The 9,350-nt window shown below is 43.8% G+C and overlaps 1 protein-coding gene across 1 annotated transcript in view; it reads right to left on the bottom strand.

The window, feature by feature from the left end:
• Nucleotides 1-9,335, bottom strand: part of NUDT5 (nudix hydrolase 5) — a 25,878-nt gene extending 16,543 nt beyond the window's left edge. The window contains exon 1 of the mRNA XM_012803331.2: nucleotides 9,240-9,335. The gene's annotated coding sequence lies outside the window, so the exon portion shown is untranslated. The remainder of the gene's footprint in view (nucleotides 1-9,239) is intronic.
• Nucleotides 9,336-9,350: the final 15 nt, after the last annotated feature.

The raw sequence follows: 9,350 nt of genomic DNA, 5'->3' as shown, positions 1-9,350 counted from the left end.
CAGCTCACAGCAATCTCCAACTCCTGGGCTCAAGCCTCCCAAGTAGCTGGGACCATAGGCACCTGCCACAAGGCCCGGCTATTTTTTGGTTGCAGTCGTCATTGTTTGGCGGGCCCAGGCTGGATTCGAACCCACCACCTTAGGTGTATGTGGCTGGCGCCTTAGCCACTTGAGCCACAGGCGCTGAGCCAGCATTTTTTTTTTTTTTTTAAATATAAGTAGGATGGAGTCTTGCTTGTTGCCCAGGCTATAGTGCAGTGGTGTGATCACAGCTCACAGCAACCTCAAACTCCTGGGCTGAGTAGTGGGGACTACAGATGCATGCCACCAGGACTGGCTAATTTTTCTGCTTTTTTTAGAAATAGGGTCTTGTTGCATTGCCCAGGCTAGCCTCAAACTCATGGCCTCAAGTAATCTGCCCATCTAAACCTTCCAAAGTATTGGGATTCCAGGCAAGAGTCACCATACCTGGGATGGCAAATTTATTTTCAACTCTTAAAGCTGTTTGTCTCATGTGATTACCTGCAAATTGCTGCTAAGTAAATACAAAGGAGCTAGGAAACATCCAGGAAAGAATTAGGGGCATCCCTGTTAAATTCAGCCCACATTACCCAAGTTCCTGCTGTGTAGGGACAAGGTACTTTGTTATTTTCTTAATCGGATTTTCTGACTCCAAATCTTAAACTCTTTCCAAGGGAAAACAGCAGAAACATTATATATGACTCTCCACACCTGCCCCTTTGTCCCTTATCCACTTTTTACAGCCAACCTTCTGAAGAGCGGTCTGTGCTGCCTATGTCTGCCTCCCAGCTACCCTGTTCCCAAACCCCTTTATAAACCGTGGTAAATGAATTTCCCATTGTAATCATTCTTAAGTGTGCAGCTCAGCGGCACTGAATACATTCACAGTATCGTGTCTCTTTTACTCTGAAGTTTCAACATGTCTCAAAGTCACAGCTGCACAGAAAGAATTAACTAGTAGTACTCCCTGAGAAGAGCAGGCCACAGCCCCATTTGTTGTATACTATTCTTTTTTTTTTTGAGACAGAGTCTTATTATGTTGCCCCCGGTAGAGTGCTGTGGTGTCACAGCTCACAGCAACCTCCAGCTCTTGGGCTCAAGTGATTCTTTTGCTTCAGCCTCCAAAGTAGCTGGGACTATAGGTGCCTGCCACAAAGCCTGGCTATATTTTTTGTTGCAGTTGTCACTGTTGTTTAGCAGGACCAGGCCAGGCTCGAACCCGCCAGCCTCGGTGCATGTGGCTGGTGCCCTACTCACTGAGATACGAGAGCAGAGCCAATTAATTTTTTTTTTCTTTAGAATCAGTCTCATTTTATTGCCCTCAGTACAGTGCCATAGCGTCACAGCTCACAGCAACCTCCTGCTCTTGGGCTTAAGTGATTCTCTTGCCTCAGCTTCTCAAGTTGCTGGGACTACAGGCACCTGCCACAACACCTGGCTAGTTTTTCTGTTTTTTAGTAGAGACGAGGTCTCTTGCTCAGCCTAGTCTTGAACTCTTGAGCTCAGTAGATCCTCCTTGGCCTCCTAGAGAGCTAGGATTATGAAGGAATAAACCAAGAAACAAGAATTAGAAGTATATAGCAAATGGGGTAGTGGCCTGCTCTTCTCATAACAGAGGACTCTTTAAAAAATCTTCCTGTGAGCTATGACTTTGAGACATGTCGAAACTTAAAAGTGGCAATGCTAGGATTCTGGCCACTGCACCAGCCAGAAAACAATTTTCATCAGGAATCCAGAGACACAGCTCAGTTGCCACCTTCAGATACTGCTGTGGAGACATCTGAAGCTGTTCTGGTTCTTGATCCTTTTCCCACGTGACCTGTTTCTTCCTCTGGAAGCTTCTGTCTTATCTTTTTCTTATTTGTCTACATTTCCTTGTCACCTTATCTACTTTTCTCCTAGCTACCAACTCCTCAGGACTCTTCAGAGCCACAGTTCCCTGTCTACCTCACCTTTTGACTTCAGCTTCAGAGAAAATCCAGACCAACAAGCCCCAACTCTCTTACCAGCTGTCTTAGAGGAAAGCAGCTTTGGTCTTTGTTTCTTTTTTTTTTTTTAGACAGAGCCTCAAGCTGTCCCCCTGGGTAGAGTGCTGTGGTATCACAGCTCACAGCCCCTCCAACTCCTGGGCTCAAGCGAGTCTCTTGCCTCCGCCTCCCAAGTAGCTGGGACCACAGGCGCCCGCCACAACGCCTGGCTATTTTTTGGTTGCAGCCGTCGTTGTTTGGCGGGTCTGGGCTGGGGATTCGAACCCGCTACCTTAGGTGTACATGGCTGGCGCCTTAGCCTGTTGAGCTATAGGAGCCGAGCCTGGTCTTTGTTTCTTATGGAACTAAAAATGATAATTACACTACCCATCAAATCTTTGATTTTTACCCCAGACAGCAAGTTTCATAAAGTGCCTTAAAAATACCTGATCAACTACCCCAGGTAACTTGGCTAAATGCCTCGTGGCAGATCTGTTAAAGGTGAGACTGTGCTATGGGTGGAACAGCCAAACCCTCCTAGATCTCACTTTCTAGTGGTGAGGAAGGGAGAAAAAGTGAGGAAACATAACCTGTGTGTCAGTGACGCTTGGTAATAAGGAAGAAGCCACACCAGTATCTAAATACTTGCAAACAGTCATCGATACCCAGAGCCCTACTAACAGCCAGGCAGTCATTCCTTCGACAGTGGCTCAGACGATAATTTATTGGGTAAACTTTTATCTGGCATTGGTTGAGACAGTTTACAGACCAATTATTATAGGAAACCAGGCTGGGCACAGTGGCTCATACCTGTAACCCCCGCACTCTGGGAGGCCAAGGCAGGTGGATAGCCTAAGCTTCAGGAGTTTGGGAGCAGCCTGACGGAGCAAAAGCAAGACCCTGTCTCTATTAAAAGTAGGAAAAAAAAACTAGCTGGGCATAGTGGCAGGCACCTGTAGACCCAGCCACTGGGGAGGCTGAGGCAGGAGGACTGCTCAAGCCCAAGAGTTTAAGGTTACTATGACTTATGATGCCACGGCACTCTACCCAGGACGACAAAGTGAGGCTCTGTCTCCAAAAAAAAAAAAAAAAAAAAATTGGAGGCAACCAAAGCAGTCTGCTGAGCCAAGGGACAGCTAACTGAACCGTAGGTGGAAGCCCAATATTTTCATTGTTACAAAGGGGTCGCAACCCACAGGTTGAGAACCACTGCTTTATAACAAGAGCTCTCACAAGGACTCCCAGAAACCCGAAACTCAGAGGAGCAGCGAGCTCATCCCCACCTCCATGTGAGTTGAGTATCTGGCCAGGTGAAGCAGGGCAGTTAGTCCTTTAACGCATTAAGTCATCTGCTAGGACCCTTTACCCCTGTATCTTTATAGCTTCCTCAGACTTGCGGAAGGACTGCTGACTGCCAACAAAGTGACAGCGTAGCCTTCAGGCCTTCTGGAGGGCAGTTCCTCACCTACCACCCTTCATTTAACTCAGTTAAACTCAGTTACAAAACAGTCTCAAGATCAATCTTCAGCACATTAAGCTTTACATTTTTTTTTAACATAATTGTTTTAAACTAGAATGTTGGAGAACTAGGAAAAAAAGCTGCAGACATGCATTTTCTTTAAAGTGGAGGATGGGGCTGGGCCTCCCTAGGATAAGGAATTCTCTGGAAGGCACTCAGCCCCACAGGGAAACAGCAATCCACGGACAGTGTAAATGACAGAAAAAATAAGTGATTACAGGGTGATTTCAAAAGTCTCTCCTTTACTCTGAGATTCCCCAAATGCTTCAAGAAAACTATAAAAGCAACTCATATAGGACTGACACAGAAAAGGAATATTATTTTTAGCACCATTTCAAAAACATAAGGCACAGGGTGGTGCCATTTGGGGGCCAGTCACTACAGGAAATGTGCTGCAGGAGGTGACAGGTGAGTTTAAACTCCACACTTCACACCACACCCTCCACCACTGTGATAAAGCCTTCCTGAGTCAACGCAATGGGAATTTTATCCACTTCATTCACCAGCATTTAAGGTCATCCACCTATTGCCAATATGTTGAACATGTGACAAAAATACAGTTGTCCGTGATATTGGCTGTTCTACAGTTTCATTCATCTGTCCTCAGTTTGCAAAGGCACAAACTGTGTTAATTCACAGCCCCTTTTAACTCAGTTCAGTCTGAACATTAAAGGTCTATGAGGTGTCAGACGAATAATTTTCCAAGGCACAAAAAACTCTAGGGAGGGAAAATGGAGATTCTCGGAGTTCTGGTACAGCAGCAGGCAGCAGTCTTTGCCAGCTTCATGAATGCCGGCAACTGAAAGGGCTGAGTACACACACACTCAGCACCACCTCACTAACCGCTGTTCCTGCCCTTAAGCACCTTACAGTTTAGCAAGCAAATCAAAAGGACAAAGTCTGGTTCCAACAACCTAATACTGTGTTATCTCTGAGATAACATAATATTAGGTTGTTTTGAAGGCAAATTACATCCACCTGGGAGGCAGTGAGGAAAATGATCAAAGTTTTTAAAAGGCAGTCTTGATATTAAGATATGATTTAGAAACCAAGACAACAGGGAAGAATTCCAGCAAAAGCAGAGATGCGAACTAGAGCAAGGTTGAGAAATTTCTAGAGTTTGGCAAGCTTAGTGGTTCTTAACTTTTCCATGTACCCCTCTTAAAAAACCCACATATAATGGATGAAGTTTACATTTGCAAACACATGTCTAATAGCATACCCAGGTTTTCTGGTTCCCTGCCACTCCCCACCCCCCAAATTTTCAGGTAAACCAAGCACACAATCTTTACTGGCACGACACAAATTTCTGTTGCTATATAAGCTGGTTTTGGAGTTAGGGAGCAAGTATAACCATCTATTGAAAGGGAAGAAGATGAAGGGATTCATTTTTCACAAACTCAAGCATTTCAGTATTAGTAACGACATATGAAGAGTTAAGTGGAGTTAAACCAAGAACTCAAAATCCAAGTTGCTGATTCACAGCCAAAACAGTGAGAGTACTACAAGTTTCTACTACTAGCTCCTCATCTACTATTCTCCACTTGACTTACGCTCTATGACAAAACGGTCTAAAGAGGAAAGATCAATCCTTAGCACATTTGTTTGTAGTCAGCCTCATGATTTAATTATTACCACAACTGAATCCCTACAATCTGTTGAGGCTGCAAAGTGAAGCAAAAATCATAACAAAAATTATATGTTGGCTATCTATTATAAACATATAAAATTATCTCTCTCCCTGATAAAAGCTGAGTATTTTAAACACAGCAATAATATTCAACCAAATAAAAGATGTAGGCGCTCAACTCGTAAGCAGAGCTTCTGATAGACAAGAGTACAAATTTCCATTAAACTTGCAACAGTTTAATAATTTAATGGAGAAATCAGTAAGGCAGTTTGAAAGAAATGTAGTAGGGAGGGATCAATTTCTTGCAGAAATAACTTACTTTATGATTGGGTTGTGAAAGTCAAGCATCAAACCGGGCATGTGTAATCAGCCTCCTATGTTCTGGCACACTGATCACACAGAAAAGCCTTTTGACTTACAAGGAACAAAGAATCCTAGTTATAGGCTCGGCGCCTGTGGCTCAAGCGGCTAAGGCGCCAGCCACATACACCTAAGGTGGCGGGTTCGAATCCCCAGCCCGGGCCCACCAAACAACAATGATGGCTGCAACCAAAAAATGGCCAGGCGCTGTGGCAGGTGCCTGTGGTCCCGGCGAGGCAGGAGACTCGCTTGAGCCCAGGAGTTGGAGGTTGCTGTGAGCGTAATGCCATGGCACTCTACCCAGGGGGATAGCTTGAGGCTCCGTCTCAAAAAAAAGAATCCTAGTTATATTTAATAATTTTGGTTATAATCATAAAACTTTCAAATTTCAATTTTAAGATGTAACATTTTGTGGATCCTTCTTTTGCATCATTTGCAGTAAAATTTTGGTACCCATTTCAAATGGATTCACTTAAGTCAGCGGTTCTCAAACTGTGGGTCATGACCCATAGGAACTGTATTAAAGGGCTGCAGCATTAGGAAGGTCCAGAACTGCTGACTTAAGTGATCTTTTGTTTGCTGACAATTATCCTCAGTTAACAAAAAGACTTTCTGTATTTAATTTGGTAATGATGGAAAGCCACTGAAAGTTTTGTTTCTTTAGCTTCCGGGTTGGGTGGGCAGGAAGTTAACTAACATTTACTGGGCGAGATCACACCACTTGGTGGTTTACAGCGATCATTTACCAGGTGTTTTATAATCATCGGGTTTAATTCTGGTCAAGCAATAGTGAATAACCTTGGGAAGGTTAACTGGTTACATCCGTATAGTAATGAGACTGGCAAAGGACTTTTTGTAATAGTCCAGGCAAGAGATAACACTGGATTTGGATAAGCGGTAAGTAAACATTTAATTCCTTGCAAATGAGTTAATTACTTGTCCTAAAGCAGCTTCTAGGGAAGAGGTAAATTCAAGCTAATTCCAAGAAGAAGATGGTTTTAAAGGAGATTGGACCTCAGAAGGCGAAAGGGTACTGCCCACAGTGAGTCTGAGGGGCTGCCAAAATATGCAAGTGGAGGGATTCATTAGATTGTTGGGGGAAAAAGGTTTTTTGGTTTTTTTTTTTTGAGACAAGAGTCTCACTTTTGCCCCAGGTTAGAGTGCCCTGGCATCAAGCTTAACTCACAGCAACTCCAAACTCCTGGGTTCAAATGATGCTACTGCCTCAGCCTCCCCAGTAGCTTGGACTACAAGTGCCGGCCACAACACCCGGCTTATTTTTCTATTTTTAGTAGAGACAGGATCTCACTCTTCCTCAGGCTGTTCTCAAACTCCTGAGTGGGAAAGGAATTCTTATAACCCTGACAGGAGTGCAGCCATTTCAGAAAATCAGGTCAGAAACCACCATCCCCTCGCTAGATTCCTAGGGCACCTCAAGGCCAAAGTTCCCATAATCCTGATCTTCACTAGAGAAGAGCCCCAGGGTGCTCCAGGCTCACTGTGCCATTACAGCTATACTGATGAGGCTGATACAAGCCTTCGGCAACTGTAGGGTGCTGAGCTGACACCTGGTCAGTCTCCATTCTGCTTTTCCTCTCCTTTAAAAGTCTTTCTTTGTCCCTAGACTGGCCTCCTCTCCTTTCTTAAGGACCCTCACCACAGTTCTACGCCAGAACTTCTCATTAAGCTCAGAGGATCCTCCTGTACTGGCCTCCCAGAGTGCTAGGACTACAGGTATGAGCCACCATCTTATCCAGCCAGATTGTTGGAAAGATTAATTTAAAAAGATTAGTCATGTTATGAACTCATAGAAGGAAGTGTTTTTTCATTACTTAATTTGTAATTGCACAATAACCCCTCCCTCACAATCACTTGGAATACTAACATTTCAGCATGCATTAAAAAAAAAAACAACAAAAACTATTTCCACTGCTGCAAAGGTTTTATTGAAGAAACTTGATGAATATAAACACTACATGGCTAAGTGAAGACAAACATGCTAGTTAAAATATGGTGAAAGCTAATTTAGCTGTCTCCATTCAAATACTTGGGCATCACCTATTTGTAATGTCAATTTATTTATTTTTATTAATTAATTAATTTATTTATTTTGCAGTTTTTGGCTGGAGCTGGGTTTGAACCTGCCACCTCCAGCATATGGGGCTGGTGCCTTACTCCTTTGAGCCATAGGTGCCGCCCAATGTCAGTTTATTTGATGCTGACTAAATGTGTAACAGGTTACTTAAAACCAACTGTAATACTAAAAAGTCACTGAACACATTTCTAAACTATACAGCGTGAATAAAAACTATCCGTACAAATTCCTTTCCTGTAGTGCGTATAAGTTCACAAACTTAGCTACTTCTCTACAAATAACCGCAATTTCATACTAAAGCCTTGCAACTGCCTCAACCTTCATACTCAAATGTTTTCTGGTCTGTTACAGTATTACTTCTCTCAGAAGGACTATGTTCCTGGGATTTAGTTTTCCCTTACGTTTATTAATTCCTATCTTCATCATAAAACCGCACCCAAATGTGCCCCGATCAAAGCTAACATTTCCTTCAGCTGTAACTTTTTTATTTCTAGGTCAAATCAAAACAAAATTGGGGTGACCCCTCATGTCACCCACTAAGTCTGTTTTAGATCTGTAACTGGCACTATTCACTCAACATCTATGGAGTACTGCTGCTTTTTTCCCTCAAAACAAAAAGGATTGCATAATCCTGGATTGCCCAAGTACATACTTATAAATGAAACACAATTGCCTCACTCCCAAGCACGGCAACATTATAATCTATTCACTTCTTTAAAAATGTATCCTTTAAACCAATGCTTCCAAAAACCCCACTTAGACAGTAACATTTTTTTAGAAAAACAAAGTATATTTCCAGGGGTGAGAATTGGTAACTCCAGAGGATTCAGTTTATTATCCTAATAAACAACTTTCTACAGAAGCCTGCAGTTGGTGGGTTTCTTATCTCTAATTTAAAACTGCTTAGGACCAGTAAGCGTGTCCTATTTCAAGGAGACATCTAAAATGTGTGCCTTTATACACAGGGACCAGGGATAAGTCCAAAGTTTATAATTCTAAGAAACACAACTAGACTTTAAAGGAGTTTCTCAGAAGCCAGTGATTTCTCATTCTTTTAAAGAAACAAGGAAAGAACAAAATTGGAAAGAAGGAATGATACTGCAAATTCTATTAGAATTCTTCCAGTCTGACTCCATCCGGGCAGGAATACTGATAAACATCTGGCTTCTTTTTTCCGGGTTGATTAACTTTTGCGGGGCTGGATTAAATGAATTTGGCGTTCAAAGGAGGCGATGGTACTTTCTCCTCCGCCTTCTCAAATCTATCTGTCCTCTGGTACCTCCAAAGTCACTCTAACCCCATCCCCCGCCCCTAGGATCGTACAGGCGGGATTCCTCCGGTCTCTCAAGACCCTCAACCGCAAAAGAATTCTACTCCTTCGCAGACATCTCAACGTTACCCTCAAGCTAACATTTCACTGGTGTTCTCCAATTTCTTCACTCCTAGTCGCCCAGGCTTTTCCGCCCCGATCCCTGGCTTTCCCCTCGCGCCCCCGTAGCGGTCCCAGCCGCAGACCCGGAGACACGCGCACGGCTGCCCGCACTGTCCGCCCCATCCAGATGTGCTCCCTCTCTCGTCCTTCTCCTTTCTTTCTCTCCTCCCCGAAGAGACATCGTGCGGTGACTGGCCCGCGCCCAAGTTACTTACTGCGGGTGAAGAAGGGAAGTCGGACGCAAGAAGAAAGGACGAACCCGAGGCAGTAGTTTCAGCAGATGCTGGAGCCACGATTAGACACCGGCGCCTCTCGCGGTGCTAGGA

Source organism: Otolemur garnettii, unplaced genomic scaffold (genome assembly GCF_000181295.1).
Source record: "Otolemur garnettii isolate 467f Iridium unplaced genomic scaffold, OtoGar3 scaffold00019, whole genome shotgun sequence".
Classification (NCBI taxonomy): domain Eukaryota; kingdom Metazoa; phylum Chordata; class Mammalia; order Primates; family Galagidae; genus Otolemur; species Otolemur garnettii.
Note: the sequence above shows the minus strand (reverse complement) of the source record. Positions and strands in the feature narration are given on the sequence as shown.